Source organism: Rattus norvegicus, chromosome 4 (assembly GCF_021556685.1).
Source record: "Rattus norvegicus strain SHRSP/BbbUtx chromosome 4, alternate assembly SHRSP_T2T, whole genome shotgun sequence".
Lineage (NCBI taxonomy): Eukaryota > Metazoa > Chordata > Mammalia > Rodentia > Muridae > Rattus > Rattus norvegicus.
In genome coordinates this window covers 82,372,712-82,389,086 of record NC_141537.1, presented here as the reverse complement: position 1 = coordinate 82,389,086, position 16,375 = coordinate 82,372,712, and the positions used below count along the sequence as shown (strand labels likewise).

The 16,375-nt window shown below is 46.2% G+C and overlaps 1 long non-coding RNA gene across 2 annotated transcripts in view; it reads right to left on the bottom strand.

The window, feature by feature from the left end:
* LOC147994860 (uncharacterized) overlaps positions 1-16,375 on the bottom strand; it is a 40,699-nt gene extending 24,324 nt beyond the window's left edge. The window contains exons 1-2 of one of the 2 annotated variants that reach the window (XR_015686589.1): positions 16,228-16,375; positions 7,984-8,123 (exon numbers count right to left, since the gene is read on the bottom strand). This is a non-coding gene — a long non-coding RNA (uncharacterized LOC147994860). The remainder of the gene's footprint in view (positions 1-7,983; positions 8,124-16,227) is intronic. The other variant, XR_015686590.1, reaches the window with a different exon arrangement.

Sequence of the window (16,375 nt, the reverse complement as noted above, 5' to 3'; positions counted from 1 at the left end):
CTCCATTGTTGGTGGGATTGCATACTGGTACAACCATTCTGGAAATCAGTCTGGAGGATCCTCAGAAAATTGGACATTGAACTGCCTGAGGATCCAGCTATACCTCTCTTGGGCATATACCCAAAAGATGCCCCAACATATAAAAAAGACACGTGCTCCACTTTGTTCATTGCAGCCTTATTTATAATAGCCAGAAGCTGGAAAGAACCCAGATGCCCTTCAACAGAGGAATGGATACAGAAAATGTGGTACATCTACACAATGGAATATTACTCAGCTATCAAAAACAATGACTTTATGAAATTCGTAGGCAAATGGTTGGAACTGGAAAATATCATCCTGAGTGAGCTAACCCAATCACAGAAAGACATACATGGTATGCACTCATTGATAAGTGGCTATTAGCCCAAATGCTTGAATTACCCTAGATGCCTAGAACAAATGAAACTCAAGACGGATGATGAAAATGTGAATGTTTCACTCCTTCTTTAAAAGGGGAACAAGAATACCCTTGGCAGGAAAGAGAGAGGCAAAGATTAAAACAGAGACTGAAGGAACACCCATTCAGAGCCTGCCCCACATGTGGCCCATACATATACAGCCACCCAATTAGACAAGATGGATGAAGCAAAGAAGTGCAGGCCGACAGGAGCCGGATGTAGATCGCTCCTGAGAGACACAGCCAGAATACAGCAAATACAGAGGCGAATGCCAGCAGCAAACCACTGAACTGAGAATAGGACCCCCGTTGAAGGAATCAGAGAAAGAACTGGAAGAGCTTGAAGGGGCTCAAGACCCCATATGTACAACAATGCCAAGCAACCAGAGCTTCCAGGGACTAAGCCACTACCTAAAGACTATACATGGACTGACCCTGGACTCTGACCCCATAGGTGGCAATGAATATCCTAGTAAGAGCACCAGTGGAAGGGGAAGCCCTGGGTCCTGCTAAGACTGAACCCCCAGTGAACTAGACTGGCGGGGGGAGGGCGGCAATGGGGGGAGGGTTGGGAGGGGAACACCCATAAGGAAGGGGAGGGGGAGGGGGATGTTTGCCCGGATACCGGGAAAGGGAATAACACTCGAAATGTATATAAGAAATACTCAAATTAATAAAAAAAAAATAAAATAAAATGTAAAAAAAAAAGTAATTGATGGTCATGTTTATTGGAGCCTATAAGGCCAGAATTAAAGGATACTGATTTATAGGAATAAAATATTTCTAAAATAAAAAAAAAAAAAAAGATTAGCCTGGTCTACATAGTGAATTGCAGGACATGTAGAGCTAGTGAGACTCTGTCCCAAAAAACAAAACAAAACTAACAACTACACATGTACACACACCACACACACACACACACACACACACACACACACACACACACACACACACACAAATGAGTTTAGTTTAAACTGTGAGCACAGGCACGTTTCAAACATGCAGAGATAAGGACTGTCTGAACGTTTAAAATATTCATATATTGGGGCCATCAAGATGGATCAGTGGATAGGGCCCTCGCTGTCAAAACTGACAGCCTGAGTGACCCACACGGTGATAAGAGAGAAGCCATTTCTGAAAGTTGTTCTCTAATCGTCATACATGTGACCCACACACACACACAAATAAAAGTGTAGCAGAGCCTACTGGGTGTGGTAGCTCACACCTTTGACCCTAGCACTGCGGTAGAGCCAGGTAGAGTTCTGTGAATTTAAAGCCAGAGTTCTGAGCTAAGCAAGCTGTAGGCTAGCCAGAGCTGCATAGTGATGTGCAGTCTCAGACAAAGCCATGTATTCATATATAAGAGTGGTACGTGCTGGGCTGGAGAGATGGCTCAGTGGTTAAGAGCACTGACTGCTCTTCTAGAGGTCCTGAGTTCAATTCCCAGCAACCACATGGTGGCTCACAACCATCTGAAATGGCAACTGATGCCCTCTTCTGGTGTGTCTGAAGACAGCTACAGTGTACTTATATACATTAAATAAATAATAAATAAATCTTTAAAAACAAAAAGAGTGGTATGTGCTACCAATGAACAGCAGGAAGAGACCTGATGGAGGGGTTTGTTCTCTTTGGGTGAATGTTTGCTTGTTTTTGAGGCATGTGCCACCATGCCTGGTTCCTGGCATGGCTCTTTTACACACACACACACACACACACACACACACACACACACACACACACACACACAAATCATGTTTTCAATGGCCGGAAAGATAGCCCAGTGGTAAGGTTAACTTGTTGCAGAGGACCAGATTTCAATTCCCAATACTCACATGGGGTCTCACAATCGTCTTTAATTCCAGTTCCAGGAGATCTGACATCCTCTTCTAGTCTCCATGCACATGATGCCATACTCAGGCAAAACATTCATACACATAAAAATTTAAAAATACCTTAAAAATTTTTAATTGTGTTATCTTGGACCACATCTCTGAATATTCTGGGCTCAAATTCACAGTCTAACTTGGGTTTTGTTTTGTTTTGTTTTACCACATGCTCCCACCCCCAGTCAGCATTAAAATACAGATGTGCTGGGTTCCGATCTTGCCTGCATAGTGGCTTATTGCCACAACCCGTTTATCTCCCCCGAACATCTGCTCGTCCTCTGCAGCATGAGCAGCAACACTGCTCACCACAGGCCGTAGCCGCACAGCCGTGAAGTCGATGCCAGTGAAGTCGATGCCAGTGAAGCTCTCAGTGCAGTGTGAGGCTCTTGCTAAGGGTTTAGTGTAAGTGAGACACAATCACTCCTTCCTCTTTTATGCCTCTGAAAAAGTTTATCCCTCTTGGTTCTCCTCTTCTAAAATCCTCTGTTTCTAGCCTCAGCGTGACTCCTCACCCTGATATTGGCCCTCTGCTTCCTCCACTGTGGGAATGAAAGCTCAGCACCATCTAATGAATGCCCAAGGGAAATCTGGGCTCTGTTCTCCTCTGGAATTTTCAGAAGGACTGATGCTTTTGTTGATGTATATTTTTATTAGTATTATATATATACATATATATATGCATGTTTTTGCCTATATTTATGTCTGCACACTATGTGCTATGCCCATAGAGGGCAGAAGAGAGTGTTGGATTTCCTGAGACTGGAGTTATAAAACAATTGTGAGCCTCTATGTGGGTGCTAGAAATTGAACCCAGGTCCTCTGTGAGAGCAGCCAGTGCTTTTAACTGTTGGGTTATCTCTCCAGAACCTGATATATATTTTCTATAGCATAAAATTTACTCATTTTAAGTGTGAAGGCCTATAGTTTTTTTTTTCTACTTCTTTTTTTTGGTCCTATGGCCATAGAGCCATAAAAATAAATCCATTTAAAAAATGTTTTCACTCTCCCAGTAAGATCCTTCATGATTCTTTATAATGAATCTTCTTTCACACTTCCAGCTTGAGGCAACCACTAGTCTCTGTTCTTTTACCTATAAATCACTTTTTTCTGGACATTTTAAGCGGTTAAAATAATACAGTAGTTGCTCTCCCGTTCTGTCTTCTGTCTCCTAGCATAATATTTTTTGAGGTTTACCCACATGTGATATGTTCATTACTTTATCACCTGTGAAATCAGGACAATTTTTCTTGCCCTGCTTATAAAAATCACAGCATAAAGTACTGAGAATACAGAATTAGGTCAGGTGTTAGGGACGAGATGTAGCTCAGTTGGTAAAGTGTTTGCTGCCATTCAGGAAAGCCTGGGTCAGATCCCAAGCACTGAATACACACTGTGTGTCACCCACTGTGGTGACACACAACTGTAAATCCCAGCACTCAGGAGGTGGAGGCAGGAGGATCAGAAGTTCAAAGGTCATGAACAAGCAAGATGGCTAATCTAGTAAATATGCCTACTGACAAGAGAGCTCCATCTCTGGTATGGTCGTGTGGAAGGAGAGAAGTAACTCCCAGAAGATGTCCTCTGACCTCCACCCTGATGCCAGACTGTGTGCATCTCCCCCATCTCCAACAAATAATGAAAACATGCAGAATCCAACATCGCCCTCAGCTACACGAAGAGGTAAAGGGCAGGCTGAATGATGCCGAATGATATGAGAATAAAGAATGAAAATCAACTGGGCACGGTGGCACATGCCTCCATCCCAGTATACAAAAAACAGAGGCAGGTGGATCTCTGTGAGTTGGAGGCTAAAGTGATCTAAATAATGAGTTTCAGGCTACATAGTGAGACCCTATCTCAAGAACTAATGAAAATAGTAAATTAATTAAATAAAAATAAATAATGTTCACTTAGCTATTGTATCTAGGTCCTCAAGGTCCTGAATCAAGTGTGTCGTGATATTTTAAGGTTTATTTATTTTTTATGAATGTGTGGACACTGACACTCAGATCCCATTACAGATAGTTGTGAGCCACCATGTGGTTGCTGGGAATTGAACTCAGGACCTCTGGAAGAGCAGTCAATGCTCTTAACCACTGAGCCATCTCTCCAGCCCCTAAAGGTGTTATTCAAATCGTAAAACTCAGACTTTGCAACAGCCTTGTGGATTAATTAGATAGTAGTACTTTGCATTTTCAGAGTAAACTAAAGTTTACCAATATAAACAGACGTAGTCAAGGTCACAAAGCAAGTAGGGGACTCAACTGGTAAGCCTTGACTCTAGAATCCAAACCAGAACACCTCGTTCTTCAACAGAGTGAAGGTCCTGTGTTCTATTCCTTTCTATCATCACAGAAAACAAAACCCGTGAAACTTTCAGAGTAATTGCAGTAAACAGAGGGGAGAGGGCGGATGCTCCGAGCCGCTCCCATGGAAAAGCTGCTGCGGAATGTAAAGTGCCCGGAACCTGATGCGATAAGGGAGCATCCAACCCGAGTTCACTACTCACACACACATTTGAGCCTATCCCACAGGGGGAGTAAGCTGCCCTGTTCTGGGAACAGCTAATTCCCCCAGGGAAGATCTGAGACCTGAAAGGCCCTTTTCTCCAGCACTGGGATTCTGATTTTAAAGAGTTTGGTGTGGGCCAGGTGGTGGTGGTGGCACACACCTTTAATCCCAGCACCTAGGAGGCAGAAGCAGAGGGATCTTTGAGGTTAAGGCCAACCTGGTCTATAAAGCAAGTTCTTGGACAGTTAGGGTTGCAACAGAGAAACCAGAGAGAGAGAGAGAGGGAGAGAGAGAGAGAGACAGAGACAGAGACAGAGACAGAGACAGAGGCAGAGACAGAGACAGAGACAGACAGAGACAGAGACAGACTGCCTTGAAGAATGTATTGTATTCCTTTAGACCAGGATGGATACATAGAGAAAGATAAATCCTGGAGGTCTATACCTCCCATTGTTGGTGTTTGTTTGTGTGGTTAGGCAAGTGAGTGGTTTGGTTTGGGGACTTGTTTGTTTTACATTTATTTATTATGTGATGTATGTAGGGGTGTGTGTGTGTGTGTGTATGCGAGTCTGTGTGCCCGTTACAGATATATGTATACATGCCACAGCACAAATAACTGGACACATCAAAGGACAGCCGGTTCCCTCCTTCTACCATATTCACTCTGGGGATCAAATTTAGGTTGTCAGGCTTAGCAGCAAGAGCCCTTACCCACTGAGTCATCTCACCAACCTTGGTGTTTGGCTTTCTGAGACTGGATCCTATTTGTAGCATAGGCAGACCTTGGTTTATGGCACTCGTCCTGCCATGGCCTCCCAAATGCTGGAATTACAGAACTGAGCCACAGCTCATTCAGCTCGATGTGAATTTCTATGTTGAAATATAGATATGACCACAGTGAGACGCGACTGTTACAGCCACTGTCCTGACCGCTCTGTAGGAAGACTCTGCAGAGACAAGCAGCACTCTGTCTCTCCAGCAAGACTCTGGGGTTGTTTGAGTAGCAGGAGAATGGTTATCTCTTTGTTTTGCTGAGCAGTAGATCAGACCCCATGCAATGCAGACAGGATGAGAGGCAAGCACTACCTCCAGTGTGCTAGCAATTTAAAGTTTCTCCATGATTTTCAGGGCCCAGTGAACCTCAAGCCCATGTTTATTGCAACAAGCTTGCTGGAGATGTGTCACTGTTACAAAAGATCGGGGTTTGTGTTAACCATGAGCACTGCAGGCAGCTGTACTCTAAATCCATCCTATGACTTCTGAGATACACAAACCCACCCCTAGGAGACACAGGGCAGATCCTAGGAGTGAAGGCCACACCTTACTCCACTGAGTAGGCCCAGAGGAATAACAGGAGGTGACCTCAAATTTTTGTACAAGCAGAGAATAGCCTTGTTGGGGCACCAGTGGAAGAGGAAACCCTTGGTCCTGCCAAAGTTGGACCCCTGGTGCAGGGGAATGTTGGGGGGCAGGGTAAGGGGGGTGGATAGGGAGAACACCCCTTATGGGGGAAGGGATAGGAGGCTTATGGACAGGAAACCAGGAAAGGGAATAATATTTGAAATGTAAATAAAGAAATAAATGGGGCTGTAGAGATGGCTCAGTGGTTAGGAACACTGACTGCTCTTCTAGAGGTCCTGAGTTCAAATCCCAGCAACCACATGGTGGCTCACAACCATCTGTAATGGGATCTGGTGTGTTTGAAGACAGCTACAGTGTACTTTAAATAAATAAATAATTTTTAAAGAAATATATCTAATAAAAAACAATGAAAATGAAAAAATAAAAAAATATGGGGTTGGGGATTTAGCTCAGTGGTAGAGCGCTTGCCTAGGAAGCGCAAGGCCCTGGGTTCCGTCCCCAGCTCCGAAAAAAAAGAACCAAAAAAAAAATAAAATAAAATAAAAAGTGTTAGAAACTGAAAATAAAATTTTTTTTGTACAAGTGTAAATTTTAGATACTGACCAGTCCCCCACTCCCCAGTCTTTGAGGAGAAGCAAAACACTCCCATGCCACTTCAAAAACAGATCACACAGTCACAGGGCCCTCACTGATAACGCTGTACTGACAGCCTGCACCCAGGCTTCATATTTGTCCAGTGAAAGCAAATGTTTGGGTGTCTGTTAAGCAGCAGAATGGTGGTTCTCCCTGGAGTGACCAAGGACTGGTTTTGTCCTGTTTCCCTGGTATCGCTGCTTACCCTTGTGTTCACTTTGTAATATTTTCTTGATCTTATGACTTAACGCTTGATTTTGCACAGACCACTTCACTAAAATTTATCCAGAAGACAAACTATGATAAATATTTAGAATATAAAGCACCAATTACAGCACCTGTCATGGCGCTCAGAGCACTGATTAATCTACATCGTGTTACCTAGCTCTCTGTACAGGTTAGAAGTTCCATCCCTGCTGAGGGTCCTGGCCGCATGGAGTCACGAACCTGGGAGCCAGGAGTGATTGCAAAGAGCAGGAAGAGGATATGGGTCGGGATGCCCACTCTGCATGGCCCTATGTCAAGTGTGTCGTCTGTGATACATTGCTGGGACTGGGGCTGGGGACAAGAGGTTTTCTGCAGGTGTGGTCCAGGCCTCAGAGTTTCTGCAGACCTACAACCAGAGATTTGCAGAACTTCTGCTTCCTGGGATCTCTTTTCCAGCCCCTCCAGCTGGCACATTAACAGGAACATCACAGCCAGGGCACCCTGGAACTCCTACTCCAAGCGACAATGCCTGGGAAAAGAGAGTGGAAGATAGAATTCTGCATGACCATTGGACATCTTCCCAAGGTCAGATTGACGATGGCAGAGAAGCTGAAACACAGAACAGTACCGCTTCTCCTCATGCCAACCTTGAAAACAAGCAAGATCACCAACAGAAGCTCCATGGGTCTCCCCTTCTCCATGCCCTGTCTTAGGCATCCCTCTGTAGTCCCAGTGACCAGAAGCTGAAAAAGGAGCTCTCTGACACCCAATCGGGTAGACTTTGCATTAGTCACTGACCCTTGAGTCAATTTCTTCACCTGCGAAACGGACTTAACACCAATTCACAGCCAGGAGAAGTTGGGGGGATGGTGCCCTGTGAGATGATTCCTACAACATACAGAGTCTAAAAATTAAAACGCGGGGGCTGGAGGGATACTCAGCTCTTAGGAGGCTTGGTGTTCTTCCATAGGACCCAGGATTGGTTTCCAGCTCCCATCCATGTCAGAGGGCACATGACTGCTTACAACTCCAGCTCAGAGGGGTTCCCATGGCCTCTTCTGGCTTCTGCGGGCACCTGCATACTTAGGACATATATACAGATGGACATGCACATAGAGATAAAAATAATAAAGACCTTAAAAAGTGAGAAGAAAGCAAAGTACAGCCTCTAGCATGCAGTAAATAAAATGAATGAGAAAAAGGAGACTTTCTTTACCCTCCTCCTGTATTCAGACACTACTGGTCTCCAAACCTACATACACAGAAACTAGCCCCTTCAGCCTGCCAAGCATAGAGACACCATTTAGGCCCACCACCAGCACCCCAGTCTCTTCTGGCCACCTTCAACACACCCCATACGTCACACCTCCTACCACACTGTCCCCATTCTCCATCCCAGGTTTCCCATGTAATCCTTCCCAGGCTTGTATGTCCAGCACCACGACCCCCTTTTCTCTCTCACACAGATCCACAAAGGCACAGGCAAACGGTGAGGAGACCCTGAGGGGAAAAGACCTCCGTGCTCATACTCAGTGCTAACTAGTGCCAGCACTTCTATGAACGACAGTTTCTCAGAGGCAGGCCTACCTCTAGCTTCCACTTCTCCCCCACAATGCTAACCTCCTGTCCCCACCCCTGCAGCTGGTAGTACTATAAAGCAAGCCTCCCCCCTCCCAGTCTAGCTCAGAGGCCATATTCACCCTAGCAGTGGTGACAGGTTGATGATTCCTGTAACAGGCCCCTTTCCTCTTCTGGGGGTTCCTGCCTGTATGGAGCCTGGTGGAGGGGCCACCAGCAGGGCCGGAAACCTGTGAAGAAGTCTCTGACTGCCACTGAGTTCTGTTACCAGAATGGATGTTTTTCTACAATTACAACCCTCCCTCCTTCCTTATGCCTCCCATGTTCCTAGGGCAGTAAATACCAGTATATGCATTACTTTTCCCATAACTTACAATTATCAGAAAAGCTTCTATTAATAGACTGTTGGTGAGGAATCTGGCCCTGAAGTCAGCTCAGAGTGACATTTCCAGGGCAGTGGCTCCATACTTAGCACAGAGTTACTCACCTCAACAGTTGCCCTCTTTTGAAGATGTGCCTTATTATTTCATTTTTAAAAATTACAAATATACAAGTGAGGGATGTGCACATGAGTGCCAGGGGAGGACGGGCAAAGGGGTCGATCCCTGAAGTTGGACTTACAGGAAGTTGTGAGCCACGAGAAGCAAGTGGTAGAAACAGAACTCTGGTTCTCTATAAGACCAGAACCTGCTCTTAACCACTGGGCCATCTGTAGCTGTCATCTCAGCCATTTTCTCTCTACCCAGCAAACTAACAAGGGACGGAAGAAGTTCGTAGCTGGAACGGGTGTTAGATCACACGCTTAGCACGTACAAGGCTATGGCTTAATCCTCCGCACAGTGAGATGCAGAGGCTTTGATCCAATGGCAAGAAAACATCCTCCGTTCATCTCCCAGCTGCTGAATGACCTTAGGCAAGTTACCTTCCCTGTCTGAGCCGGGGCTCTCTCTCCCCATCTAAAAGGTGAAGGTGACTGTAAATCAGCCCCTGGGGTTGTTAGGCAGATTAAAATGAGCTAATTAATTCATTTCATTCCTAATGTGATTAGCTCTAAGTACTCAGTGACTTTTGTCAAATACCAAAGGACAGCACCTCAATATCTGATCCTGAAATGCGCTTGCTAGTGCAAAGTGCCTATAATTTATTCTAAACATTATGTACCCATAATATCACAATGTAACTTTCATGTTTCTTTGGGTTATCAAGCTAATTGAATATTACTGTTATTACTAATAGAACTGGCTTTGTGAATTAATCAACTTCTCTCAATCCTACTGCTTTTTCTGAAGCTAGGCTCCGAAAGGAGAACTCAAAAAGAAAGACCAAGAAGAAAAAGAAAAATCCTCGTTGGGGTGGATATAGTAGCCTGGTGTGGCAGCACATGCCTTTAATCCCAGCACTCAGGATACAGAGGCAGGAGGATCTCTGAGAGCAGGAGGCCAGCCTCAACTACATAGTTTCAGGCTAATCAGAGCTACACAGTGAGACCCTGTCTCAAAAACAAAACAAGCAAGCAAAAAACAGAGATGGCTATAGTAAAATTCTTATTTTCTTCAAAGGTCTTAAAATTATTTTTTAATCATATGTATAGGTGCCTGGGTGTGGATATATACATATGGGTGCAGGTGCCCTCAGAGGCCAGAGACAGCAAATCTCTTGCAACTGAACTGTAGGTATTTGTGAGCTCTCTGACTTGGGTGCTAGGAACTGAACTCCAGTTCACTGGGAAGAAAAGTGCTCTTAAATGCCAAGCCATGGGCTGGAGAGATGGCTCAGTGGTTAAGAGCACTGACTGCTCTTCCAGAGGTCCTGAGTTCAATTCCCAGCAACCACATGGTGGCTCACAACCATCTGTAATGAGATCTGATGCCCTCTTCTGGTGTGTCTGAAGACAGCTACAGTGTACTCATGCACATTAAATAAATAAATGTTTAAAAAAAATGCCAAGCCATTTCTCCAAGACCATAACTTATTTTAAAAGTTATTTCCTCTGGGTGATGGTGGCAGTCGTCTTTAATTCCAGCACTAAGGATGCAGTTCTATGAGTTCGAGGCCAGCCTAGTCTAGAGTGAGGAGACAGGCTGTCCAGAACAGCTGGGCCTACACAGAGAAACTCTGTCTCAAAAAACAAAGAAAAAATATTTTCAGCTGGTTTGGTGGTGGTACACACCTTTAATCCCAACGTTCAGAAGTCAGAGGTAAGCGGATCTCTTGAGTCTGAGGCCAGCCTGATCTACATAGTGAGTTATGGGACAGTCAGGACCACACAAACACTGTGTCAAAAAAAAAATCAGCATTAGAGTAGGGTTAAGTATTTAGGAAGTTATGACGAACTCACTCTTTCCTGATAACAAGTGACTGCAGAGAGCCAACATGGGAGGTGCTTACCCAGAGTCAAGTCAGATGGCCTCTCAGAGCTGGAGCAAAAAGATGTTTGCAGAGCTATCAAATCTGCATGTGCATCACACCCAAGGATGCACAATGGGCTCACCACTCACTCATGCCCGACCGTTCAATACCATCGTCAAGCACGTCATACTCAAAATGGTAGGAAAAAGGGGCTGGACAAATGGCTCAGCGACTAAGAGCACTGACTGCTCTTCTAGAGGTCCTGAGTTCAATTCCCAGCAACTACACGGTGACTCACAACCATCTGTAACGGACATATATAAAATAAATCTCTATAAGTTACCATGGGCAAACTCACAAACACCTTTCTCCTAGATTCAGAACAAATGCAAAGGTTTAGATTATGTATCCAGGAAGCTATACGCTTATCCAAAGCCTGGAGGAAGGTATTGCAATAGATGTTCAAGATACCCCCAGGAAGGGTTTCAAGACTCTGAAAGGTCATCTGAAGCAAAGCATTCTACCTTCCCACCAGACGAGCTTGCCTCACAGAGGTCAGGACTGATGGTTCTCAACAGGAAGCAACTCTTGTTCCACAGTGGACACTTGACAATGTCTGAAGATACCTTTTGTCCTCACAACTGATGTTAGTAGGTAGAAGCTAGAGAATGCACAGATCAGCCCCCACAACAAGGAGGCCTAGGATGCACAGGCCAGCCTCTACAACACAGGAGGCCATCTGACCCAAGCTGTCAAGTGTCCAGGTTGAAAGCTCCTGGCCTAGCATGAATCCCACCACCTTGGAGAAACCATGCCTTCAAGACTCCTCGAGCTGAGAAGGAAAGGGCAGCTGGAGCCTCAGGAGGGGGCCTAAGAGCATCTTTTCTCAGTCCCAACTGAGAAATGGAGATGCCAACAGGCTGGGTCCTTCTTCACCTCTGCCTTCAGAGCACAAAGCCCTGGCATCTGAAGAGATTAAATAAAACCCATGATCCGCAGCCCCTCAGACTGCATAGCCCTGCCCCTCATATCCTATTTCCCTCCTGCACCACCACCCCCACCTCTGGAAGCACAGTTGGAGATTCAAATCTCAATCTTCACTGTCTGGCCCTCAAAAGCTTGGCCTGGTTTGCTTCCACTTCCAGGGACAAAGTCTTCTGGACCCTGTACTGCCTCTCTTTCAGATGACCCCAACTTTCTTCTTACATCAATTGTAAGTTTTCTTCCTCTTCTCCCTGTACCTCTCCTTCTCTTCCTAATTAAGCCACATCCAGGGTGTCGGGAGAGAGAGGAAGGGATTTTGAAGACTTCCGTACTGCAGGTTCTGGGAGCCTATAGCTTCGTGGGTTTTGTGAGGTGCCAACCACACTGTGATCATTAAAGCCCACAGTGGTCCTGGGGAAGAAGGAGTGGTTCTCTTGTTTCTGTTAACCTGGGAGCCAGCTACATCTTGTTTATCAGACTCGGTTTTAATTCAGCTTGGTCAGGTTCCAAGTGCAGAGGTAGAGATTAAAGGCAACGGGAGAATCCAATTAGCTGCCCAGTCTTCTCTAAGCCAAAAAACTCAGGTCACAAACCAGATCAAAGTGAAATGATTTCTCAACAGCTCTGTTCATTAAGGGGAGGGTAAGAGCTCACACTGCTAAGCTGGGATCATTACTGGGACTGGCATTTTAAATACAGTATCTCCCCCAAATTACATGTTTCAGAGGTCAGAGGGAGAAACCCAGATTATCTTACACGAAGTCCCTTGCTAATAGAAACCAGAAAGCCAAAGAGTGTAGGGCGCTAGGAAAGGATCTGAACAAAGCTCTAATATCCCTGGGCAGGAAAACCAAAATAGAGGCTGAAATGGGCCAGGAGTTTGTTCAGCTACACAATCCCTCCTCCAGGGATCTGAAGAATTGAGAAACCAAGGTCTTCCAGGTGGCCCGCTCACCAGTTTGTTAGAGTCCCTCAGAATTCGATCCACCTCTTCCTAGTCACTACAGCTGCAAGGGAAACTCCCCATTGCTCAGGCAGCCCAGTCAAGCCCAGCTTTTTTCTAGACCCCGGATGCAAGAAGAAACACTCTTCCCCACTCCTTACTCTAGGGTTCAGATCTCCATTCCTAACAACAGGAAGCCCTGGGCATAGATTTCTGGCTTCCCTGGTGTCTTATTGAATGGCTAAGGAACATGGGCGGATGGGAGCACAGAAGCCCTGCTCACACCCACTTCCCGTAGAGAGGATCACATATTGGATTGCTGTGAGAGCATTGAGAAAAGTGTGAGTCTACAGGAGAAAGGGAGAGACAAAAGGAAAAGTACACTCGAAACAGCAGTAATAACCATGCTTTCCCTCAGTCCCCCCCCCCCCCCCGCCTTCCTCATGCTGTTCCTCTTTAACACAGCTCCTCATCTTGTGGTGACTCCCAAGTGTAAAATTATTTTCATTGCTACTTCATAACCGCAATTTTGTTACTGTTGTGAATCATAGTGTAAATATGTGTTTTCCTATGGTCTTAGGTGACCCCTATGAAAGGGTTGTTTGGTTCCAAAAAGGTCGAGACCTACAGGTTGAGAACAATGGAAAAGCACTCAGTTTTCTTTTTCAGTTGAGCTAGGAAATGTACTAAATTCTGCTTCACCTCACAGACCACTTCTAGAAGTGTCTCTAGAAGACTGCATATGTAGGGACCTTCAGGTTACAGGTTTGTAGAACACTTGGCGTGTCTCTAATTTAATTTTTCAGCCTGGAGGACAAAACTACTTCTTGGGTGTGAAATATGTACCATCAGCTCGATAAGTTTTACCACAACCTGTCTCAGCAGGCTGACTTCACTTGGAGCTGGGGTCTGACTTTTGTGAATGAAAAAACCGATAGAAAAAGAGGGAGAGGGGAGAGTTGGGGAGAGTGGTAGATGAGGAAAGGAGAAGTCTGCTTCCTCAGAAGTCTTGCTGTCCCCACTGTATCCATTTCATAACCAATGAATGTACCACCATCTCAGCCAGGTTTGGAGAAGTCCCAGAAACCCCATAATGCAAAGTTACTCAAAGCTTAGGGTTTCTCTGTTTCTTTAAGAATTGCAACCACTCACAAACTCTCTTTGAGACTAAAGTTCTTACCCTCAAAGGCAGATTGGAAGTGACATCTCAGAGACCTCCCCTAATTCTGAGAGCCCCCTACTCTAAGTCCACAAGAAACTGTACCTCAAAGGGATTCTGTTTGGTTCAGAGACAAATTAGGGCTTTTTGTTTTAGTTCTTTGTGTGCTCACTTCCCCACCCTGGGACTTCACCATCCCCTCAGGTCCTCTCACACCTTCCCAGGCTCCGTACCCTGAGGCATTGGCTGCTAGGAGCCGGGAAAAGGCCTACACTTCGCACAGATTTTTCTGCTTCCCTCACAACGCACGGCGCTCGGATCGTTTTATTTGTTTGTTTGTTTGTTTGTTTATAATTTGGTTTGAGCCGGCAGTAGTCTAAAACAGGTTTAAAAATCGGATCTTTTCTAAGAAAAAGAAAGAAAGAAAGAAAGAAGGAAAGAAAGAAAAGAAAGAAAGAAGAAAGAAAAGACATGGTGGTTGTTAGATGGTCGAGTTAAAAGGAGCACAAGAAACCCTCGGACTGGCTCCCGGGACCCAACCCTCCTGCTGAGGGACAGGACCCAGTTAGACTGAGCGATGCGGGGCGGGATTGGGACACCTAAACAAGAGGCAACTTTGTCTAGCCATTAAGCTGAGCGCCGCCCGGCACCCTCATAGCCGCCGCCTCGTTTTTTTGTTTTTTTGTTTTTTTTGGGGGGGGGGCTAAAAACCCTGACTAAACTGAAAATTGGGGGCGCGGAGGGAAAGAACAAGCAACGACTTTTAAACGCACACCTCTGTTGCGCTAAAGCTGGCAGCCAGGCATGGCCTGCCAACCTCGGGCTGCGCACTTTCACACTGCAGGCCGGCCGCAGCCTGGAACCCGAGTGTTCACAACCGAAGTGAGGACCGCAGGGTGCGGGGCAGGTGCCACCACAGGACCTTACAAGGTTCCCTCCCGAGTCCTGGCCACTGGGAGGGTGGGAGGACCAGCCCGGGGTGAGGACGTGATGACCCGGGAATGGAGGCGGGGTTCCCCCCATCCCAGCTGTCCTCCTGGCCCTGTAGCACTCGGACCCAAAATAGCAAGTTCACCCCAGGTCAGCTTTGCTAGAGCTGACCCTGCACCCCAACCTAGCAAGACACTGTCTCACGCGAGCTAGGCCTCCTTCTAGATTGTCATCTCCATCTGGAGCGACATTAGAGACGGGTGAGCAGGGCCTTGAGAAAGTGAAGACTAAGTCGCTACAACCCCAAACTGCGGGAAGACGGTGACCTTGCCCAAGAGGGGCGGCTGGCCGCCTCCGAGGGCTTCCTGGCCACAGGCCGAGCCACCGCCCGGTGCCGATGAGCCCCTCTGGCGAGGTCTTAGAGGACCAAGGCACCAGGGGCTGGCACAGCTTTTCTCTGCAAGGCGGCCTCTCTCTGGCGCCGCCCGGAAACTGACCTGCAACCCGACAGATAAGCACTTCGAACAATCCGGGAGAGGGAAGAAAACCAAAGCAAAACAAAACAAAAGCAGCCTTCTTGGGTAAACGTGGCTACTCCTTCTTCAAGTTTTCCTGACTTCTCGTAAAGGTGGCCTGGGCGTTTACAGTAAGGGTAGAATAAGTTTTGAGTCTGTAAGACATAACTGTCTCCAGACTTGCCTCTCCCGTGCCCCCAGCTCGAAGGTTTTTTCAACCAGCGAAAGCAGCTAATGCATTTGCACACATTAAACATCTTGAACGCATAATTACAGGCTGCAGACAGGCTGGACAATAAAATATCTCCCCTCGATATTTTTGGAAACCGTTTGCGACTGTGCCTGGAATAAATAACCACCTCTTTCTATGTCTTTGGCCGGCCTTTATTTCAGAATACCCCTCGCCACATTTCGGTGGTGCTTTTGGAAAAGTGGTGGGGTAGACAGTGGGGAAGCAGCTAGAGAATAAAGCAGGCAGGGTAAGGTCTGTCGGCTGCTCTGAGTGTAGACAGAGACCAGGAACTATACAAAGAAAATGTGTTCTGAGCCCTGTGGGCTTCCTTATTGGCTCTCTAGGCCTCAAGGCTCTGGGCACCAAACCCTCTCCACCATCTCTCTATCCAAAGGAAGACCAAGAAGACTGAAGGAACAGATCGCTGAATTCTTGCCTCAAAGGCACCGTGCAACCCAGTTTCTACGCTGAGCTTCGTACTTCCTGGGAAACCTACCAGAGGAGGAAGAGCAGGATGACGGCCTAGCAGCAAGCCTGAGAGGACGGAAGCTTAGGCAGTTATTTTCATCCAGAGGCCTGGGTCTCTCTAGCTTCCCTGGAGTCTTAGTAGCCTGGTCTGTAAAATGGAGCTGATTATAGTAACC